General features: G+C 32.7%; 1 pseudogene; it reads left to right on the forward strand.

The window, feature by feature from the left end:
• Window positions 1-10,770: 10,770 nt before the first annotated feature.
• Window positions 10,771-12,748, forward strand: LOC101280878 (nuclear receptor coactivator 7-like; annotated as a pseudogene).
• The last annotated feature ends 3,290 nt before the right edge of the window (window positions 12,749-16,038 follow it).

A 16,038-nucleotide genomic window follows, 5' to 3' on the forward strand; every position in this document is an offset into this window, starting at 1 on the left:
GTTGCTGCACACGGGCTTTTGCTAGTTGCTGTGAGCGGGGGCTACTCTTCGTTGCAGTGCACGGGCTTCTCATTGTGGTGGCTTCTCTTGTTGAGCATGGGCTCTAGGTGCATGAGCTTTGGTAGTTATGGCATGTGGGCTCAGTAGTTGTGGCTTGTGGGCTCTAGAGGGCAGGGTCCGTAGTTGTGGCTCACAGGCTTAGTTGCTCCATGGCATGTGGGATCATCCTGAAACAGGGATCGAACCCATGTCCCCTGCATTTGCAGGTGTATTCTTAACCACAGCGCTACTAGGGATGTCCCTAAAGCATTATTTTTTATTAAAAACAGTACATGAAAAGGCATAAAAATTAGAATAGTCTGATAATTAACTGAAATATAGCTGTTTCCTATTAAGACTATGCAAAGGACATTCTTCCATATGTTGTTTCAAAAGCTAATACATTATTGTTTTTAAGAGTAAAAGAGTAACTGAAACACAAGTAAAATGATATGCTTCAAGCAGAATTTCTCTGGCTGTAAATAATTTTTCAAAATAAGTAAGAGTTAAATGATTATAAAAAAAGAATCATGTTTACCTCATACATATGTATATTACAAAAGCACACTATCTGATATGTAAAAAATCCTGTGCTTAAGTGTTGTCCTGTGGGATTCACAAACAAAATATAATTATAACTTTTTTATAGTATGCTATAGATTACAAATCTCTAATCATGCACATCATATTTGTTTTATATTTTGAAATAGGATTACTTAAAAAATCTCCTTTTGCTTTTTCCTTAACTATTTTATAATTTATGAAAATAAATCTGCTTAAAAAATAAAACAAAATAATATATATACACAAGAGTATAACATTCTCCTTGCTTCTTCACAATCCTCCAGTTATACATCTGAGTTAAACAAATTAACACAGAAACACACATATTTTATAAAGACTATAAAATATTAATATGTGCATAATCTTATAGCCTTTATGTATATAAATGGAAAATAGTATTCATATCCTCCAAAAACTTGCTTTAAAATAGAATTTTGAGGAATTTATAAACCAATACAATTAGATGCACCTCATTCAAGGTATGCTTAATATTTAAACAACCCTCAGCTGATAAACATTTCAACTTTTTCCAGGTTTATTTCAATTTCAAGTAATGCTACAAAGACTAATGAACATATAATTACTGCACACTTTTTTGAACATATCTCTATAAATTTTCTTAGGTTAAATTATTTGGACAGCAAATATGTAACATTTAGAACATAATAGATATCATCAAATTGCCCTCTAAAAGTTTCAACTAATTTATGATTACTCTAACAGATTATAAGAAGACTGGGGCAAATGTATTTTTCTCTGATTAAATAAGTAATACATCTAATTCAAAATAATATGGCTAAAAGCTGACAATATTGTCTATACAAAATTTTCAGTAAGATAACCATAAACACATTGGTGTACTCTCCAAACTAGACTCAGACAATTGAATGCCTGAATTGTGGATGTACCAACACTTATTAAAGACAGATGGAGCCAGATTTTTTTCAAGTATATTTAAGCTTCAACTCTTTGCCTAAAACACCCATTTAAAAATATAATATAGAATATACCTAAAAAAATGTTACAAGAATTATGCAGTTCCCTACACCATCTGTTTTCTGTGTTAGAGAATCAGAGCATGTAACAATCAGAAAACTGGACAACTTTCAACCCGCCTCTTAGGATTTTGTTCTGGGGCCTCTGTGAGCCATCAGTACTTCTTGGATATCATCTTTTAATGGCTTTTCAGAGTGAGAAATAACAGGATATATTTATGCATAAAGAAAGGAATAGGGAGGAAGTTCTAAAAATGAATTGAGGGAAACCATTGATTCTATTGTTGGAGGAATAGTTTATCAAATACACCACTGGAGAAAGAGTTGAAGACAAAAGCATACTATTAATTATGCATTCTGGAGAACTTTAGTTTACACATTATTTAAAATTATGAAGAGAACCAAGTAGAGGAGTACAAGGAAGTTTCTGGAGAAAGCCAATAAATATCTAAAGCATGATATGGTAAACATATCAACTTGAACTGTAGCTTCACATATAAGAAAAGGATTTCTTTTTTTTTTTTTTTTTTTGCGGTATGCAGGCCTCTCACTGTTGTGGCCTATCACGTTGCAGAGCACAGGCTCCGGACGCGCAGGCCCAGCAGCCATGGCTCAAGGGGCCAGCCGCTCCGCGGCATGTGGGATCTTCCCGGACCGGGGCACAAACCCGCGTCCCCTGCATCGGCAGGCAGACTCTCAACCACTGCACCACCAGGGAAGCCCCAGGATTTCTTTTTAATTGTCAAAAATAATACTTTCAAGAGGACATAAGTACATAACCATAAATTATAAGCCAAAACCACCTTATTAAGTAAAAAAAATCTGAAAATATTTCCACTAAAAATATAGCAGAAGGGAAAGTGAATACCACAAGTGGCTACATCTGAAATAAAGACATAATTTAGGGTCCTCACTTTTCAAATTTCAGAAAAAAAGTTTGTCACTGTCTTGAGCATAAAAAAGACACATTCTTCATGAAATAAGAACACAAGAAAATATCATCAGTAAAAAACAGTCCAAAAGTGAAAAAGGGTGAGATGAGATGGCAGTAGAATGAAATATGAATAAGAAAAAAAAAAACATAAGAGTGCATCTACTAAATCACAATAGTGTAATCAAATAGTTAAACCCTTAACTAAGAAGCCAATTTGACATTAAAGAAAATCAAATCAATGAGGTAGAAACAGATTTGAAAACATCCAAAAATGCAAATAAATTCAAGAGAGTTGAAAAAAAAAACTTTGAGGAAAGTTTATATGTGTAATTCAGGAAATGGATATACAGTAAATTGTTAATTGATATTCCTGAAGAATAAACCAAGGCAAGTAAAAGAAATGTAACAAAGTAAAAGTAGAATGATAAACCAGAAAAACTCCAAATGATATTCTAAAAAAATGTACACTTCCATGCATATTATGATTCTATTATAAAGATAAAGAAAGATCGTACTGAACGCAAATATATATGTAAAGAAACAAAACTCAGAAATGACCAAAACATGTTTTACAAATTTAAATAAAAATTGTTAGCATGACAACATATATACTGCAATGAACAAATGTGTATCACAGACTATTTTTATACCCAGCTATTTTCATTACAAATGTCACAGAAAGAACATCAGATAAGTAAGATTTCAAAAAACATTTGATGTATTTATTCTTCTAAAAATTATTTGAGGGTGGTTTCCAAGTAACATAGAAAACTTGAATATTAATAACCAAAAAAGGGTATCATTTTATGATGAGACCCATTGTAAGGATTACAAATTAAATACACAAAAAGTGGTCTCTTTAGCAAGTGGTGTTAGGAATGCTGGATAACCACATGTAATTCAATGAAGTTAGAACATTCCCTCACACCATTGACAAAAATAACTCAAAATGGCTTAAAGACTTAAGACATGACAACCATAAAACTCCTAGAAGAGAACATAGGCAAAACATTCTCTGATATAAATCTTAGCAACATTTTTTAGGTCAGTCCCCCAAAGCAATATAAATAAAAGCAAAAATAAACAAATGGGACCTAATCAAACTTATAAGGTTTTGCACAACAAAGGAAACCATAAATAAAATGAAAAGACAACCTAAGGATTGGGAGGAAATATTTGCAAACGATGGGACCAATAAGGGCTTAATCTCCAAAATATACAAACAGCTCATACAACTCAATAACAACAAAAAAACCAAACAACCCAATCAAAAAATAGGCAGAACACCTAAATAGACATTTCTCCAAAGAAGACATACAGATGACCAACAGGTACGTGAAAAGATGCACCACATCACTAATTATTAGAGAAATGCAAACCAAAACTACAATGAGGTATTACCACACACAGGTCAGAATGGCCATCATCAAAAAATCTACAAATAAATGCTGGAGAGGGTGTGGAGAAAAGGGAACCTTCCTACACTACTGGTGGGAATGTAAATTGGTGAAACCACTATGGAGAACAGTATGGACGTTCCTTAAAAAACTGAAAATAGAGTTACCCTATGATCCAGCGATCCCATTCCTGAGCATATACCCAGAAAAGATAAAAGCTCTAATTTGAAAAGATACATGCACAACAAAGTTCGAGGCAGCACTATTTATAATCGCCAAAATATGGAAGCAACCTAAGTGACCATCAAATAGATGAATGGATAAAGATGCAGTATTATGTATATTACTCAACCATAAAAAGAATGAAATAATGCCATTTGCAGCAACATGGATGGAGCTAGAGTTTATCATACTAAGTGAAGTCAGACAGAGAAAGACAAATTTCATATAATATCACTTACATGTGGAATCTAATAAATAATGCAAGTGAACTTATTTATAAAACAGAAACAGACTCAGACATAGAAAACAAACTTAGGGTTACCAAAGGGGAAGGGAGAGGGAGGGATAACTGGGACTATGGGATTAACAGATAAACACTATTAAATTAAAAAAAAAGTAGAATAATTTCTGACCATATTATTAGCAAATGCAATATAAGTTTTTTTGAAAGGAGAAAGTATGTATAAATGTGAAGTCTAGCTTTTAAAGGCCAGATAATATCAACAATTACTGAAAACTGAAGGAAATTGGGGGAGAGCTAAGAAAGAGCTTATTTAAGCTTTGCTTTAAATGGAGGGCTTCAGTCTTTAAAGATACTGTTAAATCTTTACTTTGACAATTAGAAAAAGCACACTAAATATATAATAATACAACCAAAAATAAAAGCAAGAAATCTAAGAGGGTAATAAATATAAAAATTTTAACAAGATGACATTATAAACAAATATAGCTCATAAAAACAAATTAAATGCATTAAAATTTCTTGCTAAAAATGTATTTCCTAAGTTTTCAAACATGCAATATAGCCTATGCTGTAGATATAGGGTATACCTCAAGAAAAATATACAAAAAATATTAAAAACAAAAGGTTGATCAAAGGCATGTCTAACTAATGTAAATAAAAAGAGCCCTCCAAATCCATAGTAATACTGCATAAAATAGAACTCAAGATAATGAACATTAAATTATACCTTGAATGAAAGGGTGAAATTCATGATCAAAATATAATTGTAATGAAAATTTTTGCAAAGTCATAAAAATACTTCGTGTAAAACTGTTAGGAAATGCAAATATAAGTAGACAGAAGTAAAAAAGCAATTATTACATTTTGATGTTCTTTCCCATCTTTAGCAGATCAAGTGGGCAAAACCTATACAAAGATAGTGTTTATTTAATGGTATAAGTAATATGGTTAATTTATTGAAGGGATAATACACTTTCTATTATCTTTTTCACCTTCTTTATAACTACATTTTTTACACCAATGAAATATTTACCAATAAAAGTTTGTTCAAAGACAATCTCAATTTTATGGGCCACAATCTCTATACATATTGTGACTCCACACACACTCAGACTAAACTATAACAAAAGCCACCTTTATATCCAGGCATTTGATTTGTTTTTAAATGCTGTGCTATAGAGTTGTTAACTGAACTGTATTTATTGATTTTGTCTAAATTATTTCCAGCATGTTCATTTTCTCTGTTGTAATAGAGTACATTTATGCTTTATAACTTTTAAAAAAATTACCTTCCAATCCTTCCTATGTCAATACTTTATAAAAACATCCATTACAATTATTTTAAAACAATTATACTTTTTAATTGATATTATACATTTTAGTATTAATTTCTCTTATTCCTTTCTTTTTTGTTTGCTAATATTTTCACTTTCTTGGTTGATTATTCAATTCAGTTAAAATAGCTTAACATCAGAAAGCCTTACAATCAATTCAATATATACCAAAATGGCATTTCATAAATTTTAACATTCATTTGTCAAAAAATTCATAAATGCTGAATATGAAGCTATTTTATTATATCAAAAGGTAAAATTATATGAAAATGTAAATGGATAGTATCTGAAACTGAGTTATAAAAATTGTAACAAGTTTTGCCTAATTCTTCTGCATAAACTCTTGGGCATTCACACCCATGCCAGAAAAAAATACACACACACTTGAACACACATGTAACCAGGCAAAGTTAATCAGTGTTCTTTATAGTCGAATGTACCACAGCCTTTAATATGGTAAGATGCATTTAGAGATTGTTTTTGTGTCATTTCTTCAATTAAGACATATTTATTTAAGTGAAAATCATTAACATTGTCCTTATCTCTAAGTAGTTTGATCATGCATGCTTATCCTCTTCCTCTGGTCTATCTATAGTTTCTAATTGCTCTACAATGAATAGGTATTGATGAAAAGTAACATTTTTTAAAAAAGTATTTAACTAGAATAAATCATGGGAGACATTTGAAATCTTATAGTGGGGAAAATTTTCTTATGATATCAAAACTAAAAAAAAAACACATAGAAACATGCTTTTATTAGGCAAATTTCAAATGTACCCCAAAGAGAAAGTATTACAAATGAACCCACGTGTAGCACTTCAAAAAGTATCACTTTGCTTATCTTGTTTTCTTTATTTCATCCACCAACACCATTTTTCTTTTCTTTCAAATTCAAGACATATAATATACCTATAAAAACTTCTGTATATATCTCTAGAGATAAGTTTTATTAGCATAAATTCAGTATTGATTTTAAGCAAACAAATTTACCAAAAATCTTAATTTACCCTAAAATGTCCATAATTTGAGATTTGTCACTTTTTTTTTTACAAAAAATATTTTTGGTTGATTTGTCAAATAAGACAGTTTAACTTCAATTTAATAGTAGTACATTATTGAACAATACTGTAGTAAACTATAAGTAATATAATAAAACAAGGTCTATACATATATTTCTATTCATTTACTTAGGTATAATTTTATATATCTACATATATATACACAGTTTCTCTCCCTATCTGTTTTTAAAAATCTTTTTCTATTTAAGTATAATAAATATACAGGAAGATACACATCTTAAGTATATAGTTTAATGAGTTCAGACAAATGAATGTACCCATATAACTCATATCCATATTAAGACGTAAAAAATTCTTCACCAGAAAGTTCCCTCTTGCCACTTTGCAGTACATCTACTACTCAGCAGGAAGACACTATTCCAATTTTGGTTACGTAAATTTTGCCTATTCTGAAAATTCACACTAATCAAATCAGAGGGTAAAAACTATGTAAGAACAGCATGATTTTTGTGAGAGTCAAATTTTCCCTGAATATAATGGTTGTTCACTTCTTTTAATTGCTGAAAGTATTCCATTGTATGGTTATTTTACAATATATTTATCTATTCAACCCTTTTAATATGGAATATTTCCTTTTTTTGTCCACTATGAAGAAAACTTCTATGCATATGATTTTAGAAGTCATTTGTGAATATATTTTTAATTCACTTGGATAAACATGAGTGGAACTCCTATCTCATAGATGTATGTTTACAAAAACTATCAAATAATTTTTACAAAGTGGTTAATTTTATACTTTTGCCAGTAATGTAAGAGAGTTTGGTGTACATTTGAGGTTTTAGTATTTTTAATAATAGTCATTCTAGTAACATAGAGTAGTACTTCATTATGGCAAAATTTGCATTTTTTCTGATGAGTATTATTGTTGAGTACTTTTCCATATGCTTCTTGGCCATGTGCATATTTTCCTTTTAGAAGTGTCTGTTTAAGTGTGTCGATCATTTTTATGTTCTTTGTATTTTTATTTAAAATGTAATTTAAATATATATTATAGATAATATTCATTGTATATTTATACTACAATTTATTTATAATATAATACATCTTTATTTTATTACATAATTTACTACAATATTCAACAGGAATAATGGCTAGTAAAATAAGGGAAGAAACACAAATAAATAACAAAGATTAGAATGGAAATAAACCTGTCTTTATTATAGGTATTTTATTGTATTAATATTATAGGTACAAACCCTAAAAGATATAGAAAACTCTATTAGAACAGTTACTTTATCAAGTAATTTTAGCAAGGTCACAGGACACAAGATCAATTACAAATGCCATTTGTAATTCAGAATACTCAAAAAAAAAAAAAAACCAACCAAGTAGCATCAAAATTAAAATACTAAAGAATACATTTAGTCACATATGCTTAGAGCAGGGAACTACAAAGCACTGCAAAGAGAAATTAAAGAAAATGTGATAAACGGAGACCTGGTGTTAATGGATTGAAGGATTTGATATTGTTAAACTGCAACTCTGCCCAACTTGATCTGTGATTGCATATCAACATCCTAGGTTTTATAAGTCAACAGGTTGACTTTAAAATTTTTATGCAGAGTCAAATTATCTAATATAGCCAAAACAACCCTGAGGAAAAAAAACAAGGTTGGACAAATGTAGACAGGTAATTCAGTATGAAATAAGACTCTTCACCAAGTGTTGTTAACTAACCATATGCATATCTGTATAGAAAACTAGTTGGGGCAGGGGTTTTACCTGTTTACAGTTTTATTCCCTTCTGACATTCTTTGCCTTTTAGTTGAAGTAGTTTGTCCATTAACATTTAATCTAATTAATATTGTTGGATTGAATATACCACTTCTTAATTTGTTGTGTACTTGTCTATTATTTTATCTAGTTCTCTTTTCTTGCTTTTTCCTTTATTTGAATTTCAAAAAAGGCATTTTAGTATATGTTTAATGTGTTCTCAAAGTATTTTATTTAGAAATTAACATCTTTTTTCATAAGTGCGAATTATAAACCTCATGTATCATATCCTCTTTCTAGAAAAGTTATGGCAGTTAACATATCAACCCATTGTGCATTACAGAAATGTATAATCCCTGTTCTTTTTACCAGGAATTTGTTCTTTTAAGATATAAACATAACTAGATATAAATATAACTAGAGCAATGACTACTTCACTCACAGTTTATTATGTTTTAGCTTGTAATTTTTGTTTGTTTTGTGTTATTTTGGCAGGTTTTAGCAGGATTATATGTGCTTCATAATTAGGTGCCTTTCAATCATTTTCTAAATTCTATGTGTATTTATATTTTATGGATATTATCCTCACTTATAAAATTAGAAAGCTAAGACTCAGAAAGATTAAGTCATTTCCTAAAGTCATGTAAATGATGAAGTCAGAATTAGAATCCAGGCCATATTATTTCTAAAATACATATTTCTAAAACAATATACAGCATTATATCCTCACAGAACTTGCTGTCAGAGAGCTCACATTCTCATTAGCAAATTGTCTATAAAATAATTTTATAATATAAATTGGATCTTAAGTAATTTAAAGTAGATATAAATGTAGAAGTAATTAATATTTATATTAATATTCCTAATTTTATTTCAAATGATTAAAATTCAGAATGAAACTTCTGACTCATTCTGAGTTTATACAGGTACAGATGCTTACAACAAAGGACTGATTCATTAATTGACAATAAGATCAAATGTTGACTTTTAAAATTTGGTATCAAATTGATGAATGGATAGATGAATAGATAAAGAAGATGTGGTATGTATATCCAATGGAATATTACTCAGCCACAGAAAAATGAAAACGTGCCATTTGTGGCAACATGAATGGACCTAGAGGGTATTATGCTTAGTAAAATAAGTCAGAGAAAGACAAATACCATATGATTTCACTTACATGTGTATCTAAAACACAAACAAAACAGAAACAGTCTCAAACTTGTAGTTGCCAGAGGGGAGGGGATGAGGGATGCGTAAAATAGGTAAAGGATTAAGAGGTACAAACTCCCAGTTATAAAATAAAAATTTCATGAGAATGCAATATACAGCATAAGATATATAATCAGTAATACTGTAATAACTTTGTATTGTGACACATGGTTACTAGACTTATTGTGGTGATCATTTTATGATGTATTTAAATGTCAAATCACTATGTTGCACACCTGAAACTAACATATTATTGTATGTCTACTATACTCAAATTTAAAAAAAAGTTTTTATCTAATTCTGTAGTATAAATTTATTTTTGAGATTATTAATTGAATTGATATTATAATCATGTAAAATTTGTCATACAAAATCTTCCCCAGAACTGTTTAATTGTGCTTGTTACATAACTTAAGTAGACTTGCTCTTTCTAAAAAGATTAATTTGGGACTTCCCTGGTGGCACAGTGGTTAAGAATCTGCCTGCCAATGCAGGGGATACGGTTTCAAGCCCTGGTCTGGGAAGATCCCACATGCCGCCGAACAACTAAGCCTGTGCGCCACAACTACTGAGCCTGAGCTCTAGAGCCCGTGAGCCACAACTACTGAGCCCACGTACCACAACTACTGAAGTCCACTTGCCTAGAGCCCGTGCTCCACAACGAGAAGCTACCACAATGAGAAGCCCACGCACTGCAGCGAAGAGTAGCCCCTACTCGCCACAACTAGAGAAAGCCCGCACGCAGCAAAGAAGACCAACGCAGCCAAAAGTAAATTAATTAATTAATTTAAAAAAGATATTACTTTATATTTTCTTTTTTATGTAAATTTCTCTAGTAGCTCTTAACAACCATTCACTTGTTCCAGGGTTTATTATCCTAATTGAGAAAATGTGAAATGAAGTACCACAGCCACTTGAGTTGTAAAACTACTACATCTGTTTAGTTTGGGAAATGGAATATCTGTTCCAGGAATTTACATTCTCATGTTCAGAGAAAGCCAATATAACTGGGGTTAATTTGTGGGAAGACATTTGAAATGAACAAGTAGGTGAGACTTTTCTCTCCTCTAAACCACTGAACATTTATTTCTTATTGAGAAAGGTAAATTATCATCCTTCTGTGAATTATATTTGAGGCAAGGGCATTCAGCAGTGAGTAGGAAATGCAGTTCTCTGGCAGAAGTAGATATAAGTACCACTTTTAACTTATTGGGGGAAGAGGAAATAGATAATGTGATTTTCTTGCTGTGAATACTAGTCTGTATTATGAGTTAACAGGTGAATTTTATGAAGCAGACAATTTTACTAGTGCTACCTTGAATCAGGAAACATTTGAATTCTGTTAAGTAATTCATTTAAATATTGATTGATTTGTTTGGTTAATGGAAGGAATGTTATCTATTTGCCAAGCATTGGGCTACAATTCTGAATGTATATTTCAGTAAAGAAAATATCTTCTTTGCTTTCTGGGGATTTTTTTCTCATAAAAATGATCTATATTTATTCAGACCTGGAGGAGAAGTGAAATGATTTTTCAACTTGAATATAAGTAAAAGGGAATTTTTAAACTACTTCCTAGATTTAGTGCATACAGTGGCAGTCATGAAAATACTGGGAGATTTTGAATTAGAATCAAACTCTCTAAAAGGCTCCCATTATCATTCTAGGGTAAAAATACAAGTACATGAATGGTTATAAATCTTGTTAATTGATTCTCTACAAAGCATTACCATTCATGTGCTTAATATTAGGTATGTATTTATTCTATAGTACGCATTATTAATTAATCCTTTAAACATAATTGTGAGGCAAAATTCTTTATAATTACTATAATCCAGCAATATTTATCTTTTATTATTTAAGTAATATACATAGCAAGGCATTGTTCTAAGTGCCTAAAAATATTAACACATTTAAAACTCATTAAAACTCTATAAAATAGGTACAAATAAATATTATTTCTACTTTCAGCTGAGGAAAATTTGAAGAAACAATATTAAGGTCACACAACTATGGATCCCAGTGGACCTGGGATTCATCATATAAGCTATACCCTAAGTTCCATATTTGTTTTGTTGGGAGAGATAATAGCATAATGAATTCTCATATACTCATCACCCAGTTTCAACAACTAGAAATATCTGCCCAATTTTGTTTTAACTGTATCCTCCCCAACGTATCCACATTTTAGTGTTAGATGGAACTGAGTAAGGTCAGCAAGAACCTCTGACACTCATGCTGCATTTGAATCTATAGGCAAAGAAAATTCCTTTTTTAGGGGAAGATGATGACTTTGCTTACTTAGAAGAACTTTCTTCTCAAACTGATAGTGGAAAGACCAAAAAAGACACCTCAAAGCAGTACCTTTCTCTTGACTGCGAGGAGCTAAGGTAGCTAAGTCAAAAAAATTGGTTCTGCTACAGGAATTCAAATACACTCAACTCTGAATTTTTTAGCAACAGGGTGTGATGCTGAACTGAGGGGGCCCTAGATTTAGAAGCTCATGAGAATCATGATATAATGCTGGAAGTGGACAAGCAATTCGGTTCCCCAAAAAGCCAGGTGGAGAACACATTGAACATACATGGAGATATAAAGTTAAACTTATTGAATATTACCTTAATAAGAACAAAGAAGGGTCACAGATACGTGAAAACTTGCAGAAGACAGAATTAAATGATGGAAAAATTATTGAAACAGTGGGAAAATACATCACCCTTAGTAGTTATTTTCTCCAGGCATGTGATCCCTCAACTGAGGGCAATTAAGAGCCGGATAAAACCTGAAGGAGAAAGTCTCTTTCACTGCAACTAGGTTCTTTAACAGAAGAAAATCTGAGTAAAAAGTTACTAGATTCCTCTTTGGTATCTACTTCAGATATCAGCTGCTAAGGTGCACATTGATAATAAATCTGAAATTCAGTTATGACTGTTAAAGATAATTCAGGTACCCATTGGAAATATATGTCCTTCCAAAGAAGAGAAGAGTATTAAGATTCCACCCATATTTCTATAAAGCGGGAAAACCAACGAGAAAAGGCTTTGCTACTCACACTGCAGCTGTGATCCAGCAGTACAACAAAGGAAGGAAGCAACCAGAGTACTGGTTTGTTGTTCCTTGGAGAGAAGTTGTCAGAAGATAAAAGATCACCATGGATCCAGGAAAGCTGGCAGTTTCTTCTTACATACTGAGAGATGCTCACATTCACTGAAGATAAGTGCACATCAACTTTAAACCCTCCTTGTCTACATTGCAGCTTGCAGAATCGCATCCTTCCCTGGATCAGCTGAGGATGACAGTGGTGTGCTTGGGCTATTTGCAAGTGTCCAGAACTTGACTTCTAAAACTGGCTTCTGGGCTGCACCTCGCAGGCCTGCAAGCCTTGTAGTTGCCCAGCCTCAAGACTGAAGGAAGAGCCTCAAGACAGCACCAGAGACATCACTGGTTTAATAGACAGGAGATCTTACACATATGTTCAGCAGACGGCAGAAAGGACATGGCAGCCATCTTTGCTACTCAGGGGAGAAGGAAGCTACCATTTATAAGGGGAATTGACATCAGGCTGGCTCATCAACTACCAGGGAAACCAGCAGCTGAGGTACATCCCTCACACCCCGTCAGTTTAACGATCATAATGAGGGCAAATGTTTCCTTTTAATAAACTAGCAGGTGGAGCCATCTGGCCTAAGGGGCTGGGTCAAGCATGTTTGCATGAGTAGGGTGTAGGTGAAGCAGGACTGGTCGAGCAGGGGACATACAAACAGCAAGAGAACAGCCATCATGAGTGGCCTGACCATATACTGGCACATCCAGATTTTTCCTACTCTCAGTCTTGGTGCTAATTTAAACATGATAACAGTGGATAATTCCACCTTATTTTAATTATCTAGTACAGGATTTCTCAAATTTGGCACTATTAACATTTTGAACTGCATAATTCTTTGTTTGAGGGGATGTCCTATGCATTTTAGGATATTTATCAGCATCCCTGGCTTCTACCCACAAGATGCCAGTAGCACCTCCCCAGTTGTGACAACAAAAAATGTCTCCAGACATTGCCAAATATCGTCTGAGGAATAAAATTGCTTCACATTGAGAACCACTTGTCAGTTATTGGACGATTAGACCACGGACTGTAGGCCATTCTGAAAGTAATTATGTGCCATTATAGCTGAATAATTTAGGGATTTGACTACTCAAATTTTTTTTACTTGATTATATTCACAGTATTTATTTAACTGCATGTACCTTGTTTTCTTTGCTAAACCTCAATTCTTTTGCAAAGAATTTAATTAAATTTTCTTTAACTTGAAACAAAATTCCCAAAAATGTCCTTTCATGTGTTAATACTTAGTATGTATTTCTAACAGATAAAACTTTCTTTTTATACACAACCTTAATTTAGTAACCACAATAAACACAATTAATAATAATTCTTTGATCTTATCCAATACAGAGCTGATAGCTAGTGTCAATTGTTTCAAAAATGTGTTTTTATTGTTGATTCCTGTGAAATGAGATCAAACAAGATCTACATATTGCGGTTGGTTGACTTTTTTTTTTACTCTAGGGCATCATCTATCTTTATTCATTGTTTTTTCAGGCTATTTATTATTTGAATAAATGGGCTAATTTGTCCTGTAGAATTTCCCACTGTCACATTGGTTAAAGTGTGCCACATGAAGTGGGTTGTGTTTCAGGAAATTAAACCTAAGTTTAGGAAACCTATTTTTTAAATAGTGGTCAATAATTACACTTATCGCTCTGTAGGGAGTCATTTTCTTTATTGTACTGGACACTAAGAATGTGTGCACTTTGATCTTGAGGGTGATAACTGTGTCTTCCAAGGTAATCCTCTGCAAATGTCATTGAAAAGGTCCATCAGTGCCTCACTCACAAAGCATGCAGAAACATGAGAGATTTATGGATTATTGACTCCCCAAAATATTTGCCCCTCATTTCTACATTGACTTGAATTCTGATGAATTTTCCAGTAAATATGATGCCACTTTATCGGCCACTCTGATTCATCTGATCTAGAGAGGCTAGTAACAAAATCCATTCAATTGTTCCATACAATATTTAATTAAGGCTCTTCTCAATAAAATTCCAAGCAGCCTGATGAAGACAACCTAAGCTTTTGACTAAAATATGCCATCCAAGGTACCAGACACTGCTGAACAAACAAGTCAGGCTTTAACTCAGAAAGCCTGGTGTCTTACTCTGTAAGTTTCAGCACTGATATTTCCACTTGGCTAGAGGTATTAGTCCAGGCACAGCAGATGCGTTAGTGATTGCACAGTTTCTGCCTTTGCCTGTAAGGAACAAGTTTCAAGCAATCATCCATAACTACTATGACCAGTGAGTCCAGGCTGAATGCCTTCCAGGACCATTGCAATGTAACTGATCAATTCAGTTAAAGTCAGGAATAAATGTTGTACCATGATTTCTAATTTGTTGACACATGGTAGAGATAACTGCCTCCAAGGAGCATATAAATAATGAATCAGTTAGTCCTCTGGGAAGATCCCCAAGCAACCAAGAGCTGCCTCATTTTGAAACGATATCCACAGTTATATGTGAGCTGCATGATCTACTATTAGTGTTTCATAAAATACCTGAAGGTCTCTTACATCTTCCCCTAAGTTTTAAGGTACTGTGATTTGGGGAGCAGGATAAGTTCACTGTTACCAGAGAAGAAGCACAAAGCCACAGACATACAAAGTTCCAAAAAAGAAATTCATTTTCAAAAATTTGGGGTCCTGTAAGTGGAACCAATATCCATTAGAAAGGGCAGAGATTGAGAATGCCTGCAATGTAGTCTCCCTAAAAACTAATAAATTTTGGGTTTCCAAGTTCAGTTTGAATAATTGATCTAATTCTTCTTTCACAGGGATTGTCTAGGGTACCAACAGAATGGCATCTGTCTGCCCCACAGAATGACTGGGAGATGGTTCTGGAATGCAGGTGGGCAAGACGTCCAAAGACCTTGACAGGTGTTTTGTATTGGAGATGGGGTTGCTGGGGGCCTCTCCTCTGTTCCAATATATGTATGAGTAAAAATTAAGAGAATGGCAGTAAAATCATGGATGGTGTTGTCTGTCAGAGACTGGTAGATCTAGCAGTAATTTTTTTTACTAAGCATATTAATAAATATTATTTATTTAAAATTTTGCACATTGCACTTTAACATTAAAAGTACTTGCAATAGTTCAGGAGAGTCACATGGGAAGGGGTGTCCTTTATGAAGAAGGTTCTAGGGATGATTCTAAAAGACACACTTAGTGTAACTCCCTCCCAGTGTC

Source organism: Orcinus orca, chromosome 12 (assembly GCF_937001465.1).
Source record: "Orcinus orca chromosome 12, mOrcOrc1.1, whole genome shotgun sequence".
Classification (NCBI taxonomy): domain Eukaryota; kingdom Metazoa; phylum Chordata; class Mammalia; order Artiodactyla; family Delphinidae; genus Orcinus; species Orcinus orca.